Source organism: Hesperophylax consimilis, chromosome 23 (assembly GCF_061612785.1).
Source record: "Hesperophylax consimilis isolate HC1 chromosome 23, BYU_Hcon_1.0, whole genome shotgun sequence".
Taxonomy (NCBI): Eukaryota; Metazoa; Arthropoda; class Insecta; order Trichoptera; family Limnephilidae; genus Hesperophylax; species Hesperophylax consimilis.
Genome location: NC_142858.1, coordinates 23,127,696 through 23,142,832, shown reverse-complemented (window position 1 = coordinate 23,142,832; position 15,137 = coordinate 23,127,696). Strand labels below are relative to the sequence as shown.

The window sequence follows — 15,137 nt, the reverse complement described above, 5'->3', positions numbered from 1 at the left end:
ATCGATCTGTGTTCTTATGACATTAGGTAATTTAATTGCATCGGCGCGTTATTTGATAAAGTTTGTCAAAGAAGAGTGCGCTGGCGATAGAAGAGTGAGAAGTGAGGGGTGAGGGGTGAAAGAGAGGAAGTGAGAGAAGAGAGAGAGGCAGTGGAAGGGAATCGGGGAAGGCTGGACTGAAGGAAGGACTGGCGCTGGTCGGGACGCCGCGGGAAGGAGTGGCACGCGAGCGCCCACGACATATTAACGATTTAACAAAAGTCGCCGGCCGGTGCCGACTATTTCGGGAGGGTTGACTACTTGCTTGGTTTCATTATTCAAAAAGAAGAAAGTCCGGCTGTCGGATAAGGTCTGGTAACAGGTGTCGGCTTATTGAGAATCGATTTTCCGGTAGCGCTGTGCTCAATATAGCGCCCCGGCGTTGCGCGTGCGCAAGCCACTAGTTGCAGATTTCCGCTTACTCCCCTCCGCAGGCAGTACGAAACTTTCTTCCATCGCGGGTGGGCGGCTGACTAGCTCGCTCGCCGATTCCCTGAACAAATAAAATATTATTCAAAAATATATAGCGATCTTCGTAGCTTCCGGCAACTGTGAAATTAAAACTTGACCTCTCAGGGAGAGAATAAGAAAAGCTCCCCAAGTGAAAAAGGAAAAGTCACGTTAGCGGAAGTGCCCGATATCAATGAGTGTTTCTTCGCGTAGCGGGATGTTGTAATGCCCGATCAAGGCGGCCATCGCGCCATGTGTTCTTGTTGTATTTTTTGATTAAATTGATTCCTCGAATTACCGCTTGGAATTACCACGTGAGTTATTTTATTTTTAATACATTAAACTTATCATTTGCTCACAATGTGACATGTATTTACAAAAAAAAAATCTTGATAAAAGTATTTCTTAGCGATTTATCAATCCTTAGAATTGCATAACGCTGATTTGCTTTTTTATCAATGAAATGTTCCTACTAAGAAAAATCTTGCGTCTTATTGTAAAATATCTTTAAAAGGTTTTAAATTATGTATCAAAAGCGTATTCCAAAACAATGCGTTGTATCAAATTTGAATTCAACACTCGAAGATTCATAGATAAATTCGACCAGAAAATATTGATTATACTCGTACTTAAATTTTGATAAACATTCCCTGATTACAGAATTGATTTATCATCATGTATTAACAAATTTATTATTTTTTGTTGATTAAGTTAAAATTACAAGTTAAAATAAAATCTTGAAAACAACATTTAGTAATTAGAGAAAAAAACACCATTAGCAAGTAGAATAGTGAATACAATAGATGTTTACCAACAGTTGTCAAGAGGGGTTGGTTGGTTGGTGCTGCCAGAAGAGAAGAGAGAGGGGTGAACCACTAGTTCTCTGAGGGGGAGCTACAAGCTCAACTTGCTACGACACGAGGCAACAACCACTTTTAGGATTCTATTCGCCGATTCACTGATATTCTTAACAAAAACTCGAACCGGTTTGATAAAGCATTAATAATTTTATTGGCTTATTTATATGTACTGCGATAATGTTTACCAACTAAATGTCTTATGTTTCATATTGTAGTTATTATGATTAATATTATTTCGATAAGTTTATTATTTTTACTTATTATTCAGGTTGGATCTCAAGCCAAGGTAATTTGAATTGTGCTTCATTATACTGGTAATATAAACATCCCGAAATCACCCCGTAATAATGGCACATTTCCTTTTCAATTTTCATTTGGAACAGAAATTAAATCAATAAATATCATGGCTTTTTATCCACACGCTTTATGTTTTTGTACAGAGAAGCATAAGGATATAACTCCAAAACACAAATTATCAAGAGAGCCAAAAACCTGTGTGTTTTTAGCAAATCTCTTGTTATTTGCACAAATATATTGATTAATAATCGATCAATCAAAATAGTTGTGGAAATAAAGTGTGATTTGCTAAAATCACAGTTTTTCAGCTCTCCTGAACATTTCGTGTTTTGGAGTTGGATCAGTATGCTTTTCGGGTACAGATTTCATTGATGATAATGATGGTAACCTAAAGAAATGTTTTGTAACAAATTTGTTGGGTAATAAGAAAAAAATTATTTCCCAAATAGTAGGGAGTTTTCCGCGTATCAATATTTTAAAATCAAACCAATTAAAGTAATTTCAACTTTTTTAAACTAAGCCTATACATCCGTTTAAAATCAAATAGTTTTTCTCGTTAAATTTCTAGTTATTAAAGATGCAGGAGAAGAGAGAAAATTCCCGTCTAATAATTATTAAATTTATCGTTTGGTTTTACGAGCTCCGAGAAAATAAACGAACAACAGGTGGAGTGTTTTTGACATTTTCTTAGAAAGGGTGAAATCCGGGATTATTTCAATTACAAACTGACTGAACTTTTTGTTAAACTTTAATTTAATTAACTTGTATATATTTTTTACATAATTTGTAGAAGAAGATAATACTAATAAATCTAAAGAAAACATGAAATAGAACAAAACACAAAATATAAAAAAACACAATTAAGTCACAATTATGAATTGAACCCAGGGCCTACCGGGAAAGGCGTCTTAAATCACTCGGATATTAGGACCTATTTATTAAGCGTCATATTTGAAATTCAGAAATGACAATATCGTATCATTAATATATATATTACATTGGTATACTTAAAAATAAGTTAATGAAAAAGTCGTTCCTGAATGTAATGTTTAATTTATTTTATTGCAAATAAAACGATATTCCTTTACTCTAATGAGTTGAAAAGTTTTTACGTCATTTATAAATAATGTTTGCATTTTGTAATGTTTTCTAGTGCTTTAATTCAATCGAAGTATTGAATTACTTCTCCGGGATACACAAGGTACAAGCAGGTTCCCTGCAAAGTGACGTTTTTTTATGTGAAACCGAACACGAATCCCAACTGCTCCTGGAGCCAGTGATACTATGGCATTCTCAATAGAGGTATTTTGTGAGGCTGAAGTTATTGGGGAGGGGACGGAGATGGGAAAGACGAGGTGGAGGTGTACCTGCCTATCCAGATCTGATCACCAAATACGGCCAAAGTCATTTTAAGCACCGCTTTAATTCTGAGCGATACTGAGAAAATGTTCCACTCTGGAACGTGCCGCATATATTATTTTAAATCAGTAAATTGCGAAATAAAATTAATCAAATAAAATTTACTTGCGTACGTCGGGATTTGAACCCACGACATCCAGCTTGCTAGTCAAGAATCTTACATCTTAATGAAAATTTGGACATAGAAGACACTAACACTGCCGTATATATTTTTTTAAATATTTAAAAATAGAAAACCGCCAAGCAGTTCATATGGTCAATTTTTGTCAATTTTTTTAATAATTTTTTTTTTTCAAAACAGAAAATAGTTAAGCGCCAACCTTCATAATGCTTTTGTCTAATTAAATTTGCTTTTTAGTTTCGCATAAAGTAGAAAATTAAGTTTGAAAAAAAAATCATCGGTAAGCGTTTCTAAAAACTTTAGCTATATTTACTTTCCAAATTGTAATATGCTTAACCGTGTAGTGTAATGTCCGTTTGTAATATTAAAATCTGAAAGAGTCTTTCATGTATTTTCAAAATTAGCAGTTAAATTCATTTAGGGATACGTTCAAGAACAATGTCTCGCGGGAATATTTAATGTGTTATTATTACAATTATTGTGCAAACAACTCGAACCAAGCTTGTACATTGTACTAATAAATTGTGAAGGAACCCGAACAAACGCGTTTAACATATTGTTCTAAAACATATCCTGGCGACAAGTCGTATTTCTTTGGAAGTTTGCGAAGTAACGTATGTATTGCACGAAATCATAGAAGTTTGATACAAAACTATGTTTTAACGAAACAGTTAAGTTTTTCAATGGAGAAAATTGAATCACTAGGATTTATTTAGCTTTGATAATAGGTAGTATTATATTGAATAGAGTAACCTTTTTACTAATTGCAAATGCATGTAGTCACGTGGAGTAACCGTACACAATTTTCGCGGCATTTTTTATCATTTTTTTTGTAATAAAACTCCAAAAATATTTTCTTTGTTTATGATTGATTATTCAGGTGTCTCACACAAACACGAAAACATCATACATGCAGTGTAAGCATACGCATTCCGTGTTGTAAGTATATTATTGTTTTTTCAACTGTACTGGTTTGTTACAAATGACTTACCATCCTGATGTTTTCTTACATAGGATTAAGTGTTAGAGTAATTAGAGGATTAAGTGTTCACACCCGGTACGCTTAACCCCGCACACTTATCCCATTAAAAAAATCTAATTCTAACTTCCTTCGACCCCACAATATACCACAACTTAGTGGATCAATGAAATCACACTTTTTAGAAATTAAATAAAAAAAATTGTACATTTATATTAATGGATTTTGGAAAAAAAACGACTACAGTACTTCAGCAAAAAATTAAGAAAGTCAAAGATTCAGTCATTTATTCTGTATATTGATGAGTTTATGAGGATATTGCAAACTCCTTCATGTATATCTGTCGTGATTTATGTTTGGTGTTTGTCGTGATTTATGTTACAAAGTATTGCGGTTCCTTCTTTAGCATCAGAGTAGATGTTTAATATGCCCTGATGATGGACACTGTAACGCTGTCGAAAACGTTGGCTAAAGAAGGAGGTAGCGCATTGCGGCATAATATACCTAAAAATCATCGTAACACTTTTAGCGGTGAAAATCTCAAATTATATCTCCTTTCTATATTTTAACAATATGCAGGCTCCGATAGAATTCTATGACTTCTGAAGATATAAATAAATCCATTGAAGAACACAATTATACTGAAAACAATCATTTTTAAATACACCTATTTGAGTTCCTAGTTTTGAGAACGAAGAATACAAAAGTTGGAAGTGGAAACAAACCCATTTCCGATGGATCGAGCTGAAACTCGGCAGACAAAATGACAACATCTTCTTTGATAATGCGTTTTTGATGTGGTCAGATCCATTTCAAATTGTTCCAATTTACTTACAAAAAGTGTCTATTTCACGCCAACGGACCATTAACACGAAAAGCACGTTTTAAATGGCCAGCTTTATTCTGTCTCAAGGGTTCAATTAATTTGCGCGCGTTTTTATTATTCACACAATATGTGCGTGTAATGGTGCCGCCATAAAGCTGGCTAACGACAATATTCCCAGAACCGAGAGCGAACGACGCGATTTGAAATCATCACGCCCCTTTGACGGTGAGATTATCCATTAACCCGTGGAACTTCGGCAAATTTAATAGTGTAGTCGGTATAGCCACTGTCCGCTCTACACAGCTGATAATTACTCGGTAGTTGGAAATTACAGCGTAACCGGTGTAGCCACTGTTCAATGTACACCGCCATTAATTACTCAAATATTATAGCGTAGCCGTAGTAGCCATTGTCCGCTGTACACCGCCTAGAATAACTCAACAGTCAAATATAACGCGTAGCCGGTGTAGACACTGTCCGCTGTAAACCGCCGATAACTACTCGGCAATCGAATATTACATCGCAGCCGGTGTGGCCTCTTTTTGCCTATGTACTCCACAGTGTAGCCTATTACCCAGCAGTAGAATAATATTATTAATTATTAAAGTGTTTTACTTTATTTTTTGTAACACATAGATATAATGATATCCTCACTGGGATCTCCCGTCCAGAGGATTTCATTTACATATGATTAAAATGTAGTTGTATGAATAACATAATGCCGTAGCCGGTGTAGCTTCTGCACTCCACGTACACCGTCCATAATTACACAGCAGTCGAAGCCTCTGTACTTCATGGTTCACCGCCGATAATTACACAGCAGTCGAATATTACAGCGTTACCGGGGTAGCCTCTGTACTTCATGGTACACCGCCGATAATTACACAGTAGTCGAATATTACAGCGTCACCGGTGTAGCCTACGTACTCCATGGTTCACCGCCGATAATTACACAGCAGTCGAATATTACAGCGTTACCGGTGTAGCCTCTGTACTCCATGGTAAACCGCCGATAATTACTCAGCAGTAGAATATATCTGCGTAGCCGGTGTGGCCATTGTCCCGATAATTACTCAGCAGTCGATGTGTCAAGTTAGTGGAAATTCACGAAAATTGATCATTTTCCACAAATTGGTTAAGTGCGTCGAGCAACGTATTTCGATGTATTCCTATCTCTTTGCCTTGCGTGGCTGTGGCTATTCAAACGTCCAACCTAATTGATTATATTGATTGAAGTTATAATGAAGTACAATTATCACAAAGCGGGAGGTGTATAGTGCCGTCTTGTTATTGAATTAAATGTTTCCAAGCAGGACTACGATTATTACTTTGAGTAGATGATTTTAAATGTTACCATTATAAGTCACTGTAGCTTTTATGTTCATTTCAGTGGCATGATGACAAACTTGCCGGAGCAAGAATGTAATCTGGTCTTCCGCTTCCTTTCATATTTTCAAAACCTTTTAACCTTTCCTTGAGTATTAAATTTTTTTTTGGCAAAATTGACGTCAATATAATTAGTCCATGGGTTTTTTTGTTACTTGTGCTTGATGTAATCTATCTTTAAAACACTGTATTCGTTAAATATATCTCATATTATCGTTTGAAGCTTAGTACGGAACTTTCCTTGGATATCGGTAGACTCGGTCTTTTAATAAATATCACGCATTTATAACAAGCTACCAAAATTTTCCTTTCGTCGTTTCCTTAATTTCACCAGCACCTCTTTAAAAAACCCGCATCAACAAAAAAAAACCCATTCCTTACAGCCAGGGATCTCTGTTAGTGATAGTTACTTCAAGAATTGTTGCTTTAACAATTCATCAGACACCAAAAGTAATATTATAGTTCTATTGAAGTTCTGTGAATTAATTGGCCTGTAATGGAATAATAACAAATTATCGAAGGAAGCAAACACTTTGTGGCTTGACATTATTACACAAATGAAAGAATATCTTTGTTTTAAACCACTTTATTACATATATATACGTCGACCGGTTTCGGTTGAACTCAACCTTCATCAGGACAGTACAAATATAAACTAAAATATAATACAGAGGAAGATTATTAAGTAAACAATAAAGAAAGAGAAAGTATATAAATGTGAGGGAGAGAACATCAGGGCAGCGGAGTAGGTAGTGGGTTCGGGGAGGGGTGGGGATTACCCAGGGAGAAAGGAAACATCTTTAAAATAGGGCTTTTAGTTAGTTCTATCTGTTTGTTTAAAATTGGGTAATTATTTTTATTTTTATTTGCTTTTGAGATTTCCAATGATTCTAAATTATTGAGACGTATTCCTATTTTATTTTTATGTAGTATTTGAACTCCTGTCGTTCTATTAAATGTATGATTAGTATTAATTAGGTGTTCGGCGAATTCTGAAAAACCGGCATTTGTTAAACACCTGACATGTTCTTTTACTCGAATATTTACATTACGCGCGGTTTTACCAATATATATTGCCGGGCAATCGTTGCAATTAAGTTTGCAGATCCCAGAGTGGCTAAACGTATCTTCTTTATCTTTACAATTATTTAAAAATTTGGCTAAGTTATTATAAGTATAGAAGGCCGGCCTAATTTCTGATGGAAGTTTAGATGTGCACAGGATGTGCATATGGATAATATAGAAAATAAAATATTTGCATGTAAATCCCCATTATTAAAAAATATTCTCTTGTGGAAACGTTATGTGGATGACATTTTTGTTGAGTTCAACCGAAACCGGTCGACGTATATATATGTAATAAAGTGGTTTAAAACAAAGATATTCTTTCATTTGTGGAATAATAACAATTCTTCAATGAGCTTTACATTTAAACAGACAGACGGAGACATTGCATATCTTTCACTCAATATATAATACTTGATCAATAAATGCTCTCAGGTTAGTTCTCAAGTCAGTCCACGATCTTAAGACGATCGCTAAGCCGCTACTTCATATTGAATCTAATATCTAAATCGATAATATTAAACTGCATCACATGCTAAATATTCATATGAGAACGGGTGGTTTCATCTACTCGATGTGCTCTTTGTTATGTTCAACGGTTCGACAGTTGAATGCTTTACAGGTCTCTAAGTTTCATCGATCGATCCTTTTCACTCTTTTCTTTACTCAAAAAGACCCACATAGTAGCATCACCAATGAAGACATGAGTTCTGGATGAAATTTATTTACTTCATATATAGAGTTAATAAACATATTATTAATGCAATTAAAGCTTACATTCTGTGTGTGTTTTTTAAGTATATATTACTATAAATAAATTAGTACTTTACCGACTAATTTTTACTTTAAACAATCATAGTCTTCTATAATAAACTAGATGTCTCCGACGTTGCCCGGGCTTTACACACAGTGACAGTGACCTTCCTCTTGTTTTGAATGCCAAGTGTGCGAAGTTTCGCAAACCTCTTAATAAATCTTAATTAATTCGTAAAAAAAAATTAAAAAACGCCTCCTCCCCGGTGTCCTCCCACCCGCCTCAGACAATCTTCTTTTATTTAATTAATTAGCTGAATACCCCGGCGCAGCCCGGGATTTACAAGAAGTTTGTCAAAATTAAAATTAGACTTCCTTCCGTTTTGAAAGTCGTGTGTAAAAATTTTATCAATTTCGGAATAAAACTGTAGATTCGTATAAAACAACGTCGCTTGCGATAGAATTTATACAAATTATATATATATAAATAGATAATATTGTTGTTCAAAAGTAGTAGACGTAGAAACTACAAAATTCAAGTCAATGTTGCGGGAAATTCGCGTCGCCGTGTATTTATGACAGTGCTACGAGCCGTAGCGTGTTCGTGCTTATTGTGAACTATTCCTACGCTCGAGAGAAATAAGATTATTCGTTTCTGGGGTAAAGAAAACACGTCGCGGGGACCAAGACAATTGATTTGAAACTCGCTACGTTCGCGATAAATACTGAAGTAAAATATTGTCACATTTTAATAATACCGGCGCACGTATTCGCAATAAAATAGGGAACTTGTAGCACGCCGACACTTTTCCGATGTTCGCGAATTTCCTTAATAAAACTTTTTCGTTTGGTATTTTTAAACGCGAAAACTGTTTTTTTTAAAACGAATCATTTTTATGAAAAGAACTGTATTCTACTTTAATAAAAAGTATTATTCTCTACATATACATGCAGGGTGTCCGGAGGTGAAGAGCGCTAACTTCAGGGGGTGATTTTACATGATTTTAGAAGAATTTTAGAAGACAAATAAGGTTTTTCGAAATTCGAAAGTTTGAAGGTAGTTTTTAGGTTAAATAGTTGAATTCTTTGTAAAATAAATATTCCTTTATTTAAAAATATTTTTGAGTAGAAAAATAATATTGGTATTTCGAAAAAAAAAATCTTACTTCTACAATCATGTATAATCACCTCCCGAAGTTTACGCACGCTTTACACGCACTTTACCCCCGGACTCCCTGTATATTTTTAATTCCGGCCTCATTGATGTCCAGATCTGAATAGTGTAGTTCTTCCTAACCTTTTTGTTGCCCATATTATCATTCCCCACTCAATTTATTTCAGTTGGGAATTAATAAAAGTATATTTGCAAGCATCGAGCAAAATATCTCTGCTGACCAGTATCACTACTCTAGACTCATGCTCAAAAAACAACAACCAAAACAATTCTTTTTGATTTTTTATTAAAACACAAATAACTTAGTTTACATCACTTTATTTCGATACAAAATCTCAACATGTTTCGTGAACCAAGTTCACATCATTCTTTTTGAGGTTATCATCATTATCAATATCACCATACCATTAACATCATAACTATTATTGAATATAATATCAAAAAACTTCAATTAGGTGTCAATAACCTAAGAAAAATCATTTGTTTTGTAAACTACTTACGACCAGTTAAGGTATTTTCCTTCAAGACGGTGTTTCAATTTACAGAAATGCTTTATAGCTTGGGTATAAGAAGTCAATGTAACATATTTTCTTTAACCTTACATACCTCATGACATAAGTCGAATCATTTTCCACTCGTAAAATACAACAAAAAATGTACTTGGAACGCTAACACGTAGGTAGTTAAGCCAATGGGTCGTATTTTTTTAGTTTATTGACACTTAAATGTTTGTAGTTGTGTATGATTACCGTTTTTTGTTATTTAGAAACTATATTTGATGATGTGTATGTTGATTTTAGGAGCATTTCGACCTGAGACTGATAGAAGATAAGGGTTTGCCGCTACCGGCAAATTGTTGCGCTCGAAATACGTCAACTGGTATATTATACAAACCTTTATGTAATTTATTTAGACATTATGTATTGTGTAATATCGTGAAACTCTGCCGTTTAGATGGAAACGTGGCTTATTTGCGTATGCTATGTTTTCTCTGATTTGCTTGTCTCTTTCCTTATTCCTACAACTACCATTCCCTGCATTCCTTAAAATCGATCTGGCACTTTTCCCATCTTTTTTGCATCGTTCCTTGATTTCTCCATTCAAAATGAATCATATTATCAAGTGTTTAGTATTTTTTGTTTGTTTATAATTTGGTTAAACTATAAAATGTGGAAATCTACACCTTTTTAATAGTTTATATTAACGGTTTACCTAAATTTAAATGACACCCATTCAGTGCCGTGAATTATAAATCAACAAACAAAATGAACGTTTTCGTATTAGCATGTCAATTTGTCTGAGCTAGGATTATCATCTTATAAGGTTTATACGATGGACAGAAACCGTGTTACTAGTTTTAAGTGAAGAGGAAGTGGTTTCTTCGTGGCAACAAAAAATAAAATAAAATAAATGTATTTTTGGGAAAACTCAATGAGTAAAACCTCAAATTGTAATATTTAACTATTGAAGACAATATTAGCGATTCCCAAACGAAATTTTGATACAGAAAAATATACAGTCACATTCAGGACTTAAACCCTTGCCTTGCCGGGGCACCGCTCTACCAACTGAGCTAATGGGACCCTATCTTCTTCGGTCATAAATTATTATAAGGATTAATTACTCGCCTGAAATATACATACAAATTAAAAATATCTCCAGAGTAAAATAAATGCCGCCGACGGGAATTGAACCGGCACCCTCTGATGTTCGGTCAGGTGCTCTGGACCACTGAGCTACGTCGGCCTATTCCCAACCCGCCAAATAATTCAATGTGTACAAGCGCTTCAATTCACAATAATAAATATATATTTAAAAAAATTCACCTGTAAACAACCCTCGAGATATATCTACACTTGTTGGTGAAATATTTTGACCTCAAATATTATTATTTCTTAATGATAACCTAATGTTTAGAAGACAAGGGTTTTATGCATAGTACAAAGGATTTCAAATTATTATAATCATTAATTACTCACCTTAAATATCCATTCATATAAAGGTTTTTATGCATATCACAAAGGATAACAAATTATTATAAGCATTAATTACTCGCTTTAAATATTTTATTTTACTCGGGAGTTATTTTCAATTTGTATTTTCACTCGCGAACTCATTTATCTACAGCTTACACTTGTACTCCTTGACTCTTGACAGGGCAAAATGCCAAACAAAAAGTCTGTAACCAAGTCGGCCTTCAGACGACCCCATGCATTTTTCTGTCTTACGGGCTTTTAAACTATAGAAATCCCAATTATTCATTTAATTATCTATGGTAACTTATGTATTTGCGCAGGAATACGTAAAATACTAAAATGATATGTCAAGTATTTAACTAATATAAGGAGGATAGTTTGATTATTTTGGGTACTACCTACTCTCTCACTTGGCTGCGGGATAGTTAAGGAAGTTCTTTCATAAATTTATTAAACTACATAGAAAAATCATTGTACTTATCTTTACCTACTGTAACAATGTCCTTTAGATATAAACTTTATGATTAAAGAAATATATAAACCATTACAATCTGTAATATTATAATTGTATTCGAATAACGTTTTTTTCTTTCTTTTCATGAGTTTAACATTTTACGATGCTATTTTTGCGTTGCTATTTACAGACATTCTTTCTTTTAGCTTTGGTATTTTACATGTTCATAATTGTTTCACTGGAAATTATGTATTTAACTTGAAATATAATTTAGCTATTATACATATATACCTACCTACCCTTATGCATTCACTACGTACCTCGTCTTTATGTTAGTAAACTATATATTATATTATATAAATATATTTCTAATTCGTTGCAATATAATTATATAATATATAATTACACATGTTCTTAACTTCTATTTACTATCGTGTTTTACATTTTACACTCATTGGGGCTCTTTATTGCTTACGTAATTCTAATTTTTATATTATCGTTTATATCTTTTACTGTAAGTTATCGCATGTGAAAGCCGAAATTATATAAATAAATATTCAAATATAATCATTTTCGTTGCAAAATATCATCACTTTCGTTGCAAAAACCCGATTAATAAATATTTAAATATCATCACTTTCGTTGCAAAAACCCGATTTATAAATATTTAAATATCACCACTTTCGTTGCAAAAACCCAATTTATAAATATTTAAATATCACCACTTTCGTTGCAAAAACCCAATTTATAAATATTTAAATATCATCACTTTCGTTGCAAAAACCCGATTTATAAATATTTAAATATCATCACTTTCGTTGCAAAAACCCAATTTATAAATATTTAAATATCATCACTTTCGTTGCAAAAACCCAATTTATAAATATTTAAAAATCACCACTTTCGTTGCAAAAACCCAATTTATAAGTATTTAAATATCATCACTTTTGTTGCAAAAACCCAATTTATAAATATTTAAATATCATCACTTTCGTTGCAAAAACCCAATTTATAAATATTTATATATCATACTTTTGTTGTAAAAACCTGGTTTACAAACGTTGATTTATCAGCATGTTGTGCCGATTGATTTTAGGGTCGCGATTTAATCCTGAGATTAAGCACATGATTCAACCCTCTGTTTATGAGTTGTTGGTAGTTACTGGTAGATTCCTTCCATTCTCACATTGATTAAACACAAACCGATGCCCCAATACAAGCGTACAGTTAAGGGTAGCTTGACGAAAATTGGAATAGTATTTCGGGGGTGAGAAGTATGAGGTAACTAGCCACGGGGAAGCTCAGAGCATCAACCGTGCGAGCTACGTAGTATTTATGAATTATTTTCCCGTAATTCGTAGCTCGGCTCGCGCCTTATTTCTCGGGTCTGGACGCAGCATTAAGTATTCGGTTTATTTGTTACTACGTTTATGTTGGAGTTGTTCATTCTACAAACGTTTGGTGGCAATCACACATACTCGTTCACACGCGAAAACGCGTTTTTCTGAAAATCTATGACATTACGGCATATATATACGAAATAAATGTCGGTCCTACGCAATCGGTATTTGGCTCAGTTGTTGGCTCTAGTCCCTGGGGAGGATGGTTCAAACCTCAGTCAAATGAAAAAAATGAAAAACGTCAAATAATTAAAAAATATATAAGTAGAATTGATGTTTTTCATTTTTTTGTTTTTTGAGGATTGTACATTCCTCCCCAGGGACTGATTCCAGATTTACCAGTTTTTTATCCGCTATTTTCATACATTTTAATGATAAGATATAAAGATAGGTATAAGCGAAATGCTTACTTCAATTATTCTAATGACATTTGCTTGAATAATAACCATGTTTTTACTATATTTTGTTTTGTATAGTACACACTTTCTGAAAACATACGCACTCTATCGTTTTAGAAGAAAGACAAACATTCCAAGGGAGGTGAATTTATTTTTACTCATTCTTAAAATTAACGACTTTTTCGCTGTCATCCGAGAGAACTGAAATCTTAGTTAACAATTAGGTCGTTAAATTGAACGTTAAAGACAATTAATATGCTGTCATTCAGGAGAACTGTATATTAATATACCTATCGCTCTCATTTTAGCTTTGACATAAACAGAGCGAGTAAGATAGCCGCGTTGCGATTTCTGCATAAAAATGTTCCTTTGCTAAGGATAAAGAACGGGAATCCGCCCCCTGGTATAGCAGTTATCGCAGAATCCCTTAACTTAATCGCTTAACTATATAAGGATAGGGATTCTGCTACCAGAATCTCCCTCACATGACGAATCTTCTTCTTCTTCTTCGATGGCGCTACAGCCCATATCGAGCTTTGGCCTCCTGCAACAGTCGCCTCCAAATCCTCCTGTCCTCAGCGGCTGACTTCCAGTTTGTCACCTGGAGAAGCTGTGATGCATCCCCTCTTACCTCATCTTCCCACCTCAGTCTGGGTCTTCCCACTTTTCTCTTTCCACCTGGGTGACCAGTCAGAATTCTTTTTGGGACGCGTGTATCCGGCATTCTCTGTACATGCCCAGCCCATCTCAGCCTGAGGAGTCTCATGTGGGCAGAGATGCTAGGGGCCTTATTTATATCGTACAATTCTATATTGTGCCGGATACGCCACTGTTCGCCCTCTTTCACGGGTCCACATATTCTTCTCAGCACCTTTCTTTCAAAAGTATCCAGCATTTCAGCCATCTTTACCGTCAGTGTCAGCGCCTCACATCCATATGCCAATACAGTTCTTACAATGGTCTTATATATGGTTATTTTGGTTTTTCTGTGGACACTACGTGACTTGAACACTGGCAGCAAAGAGAAGTATGTTTTGTTGGCTGCTGTGATTCTCCTTCTGATTTGTGATGAATGACGAATAATCCTTCACATGACGAATAATCTGACAAAATTCTTCCTAATAAATACCACTATCATACATGCAAAACGTTGCTTGTGCAATGATGAAGACCTTAGCTTGCAGAAAATGAACACACGACGCCTACACGGAAAAAAATAGCCAATTTATTAAGAATAAATTGAAGAACTCTTCAAATTATTAGTAATACGGTTGGATTGATAGGTTTCCTGATAAACTTTTAGTTTATCAAGATGTAGGAACACGTGTTCATAAAAAATCTAACATTTTGCCTTTCATCATTATATATTATCAAGGCAAACGCATGTGCATAAACACGTGTTCCGATATATTATATTATCAGGAAGCGGCTGGCAAAATCCTTTTTTAACCGGATTACCAATAATTTGAAAAGATTCTTAACATATTAAATATACTCATATGTATCCGTGTAGGTGTCTAGGTGGGAGACCGACGCTATA

At 34.3% G+C, this 15,137-nt stretch overlaps 1 protein-coding gene across 1 annotated transcript in view; it reads left to right on the top strand.

Annotated features, from left to right (window-relative positions):
• Nucleotides 1-295: 295 nt before the first annotated feature.
• Nucleotides 296-15,137, top strand: part of LOC149412475 (uncharacterized) — a 67,124-nt gene continuing 52,282 nt past the window's right edge. Inside the window, exons 1-2 of the mRNA XM_089645786.1 lie at nucleotides 296-803; nucleotides 10,170-10,248. The gene's annotated coding sequence lies outside the window, so the exon portion shown is untranslated. The remainder of the gene's footprint in view (nucleotides 804-10,169; nucleotides 10,249-15,137) is intronic.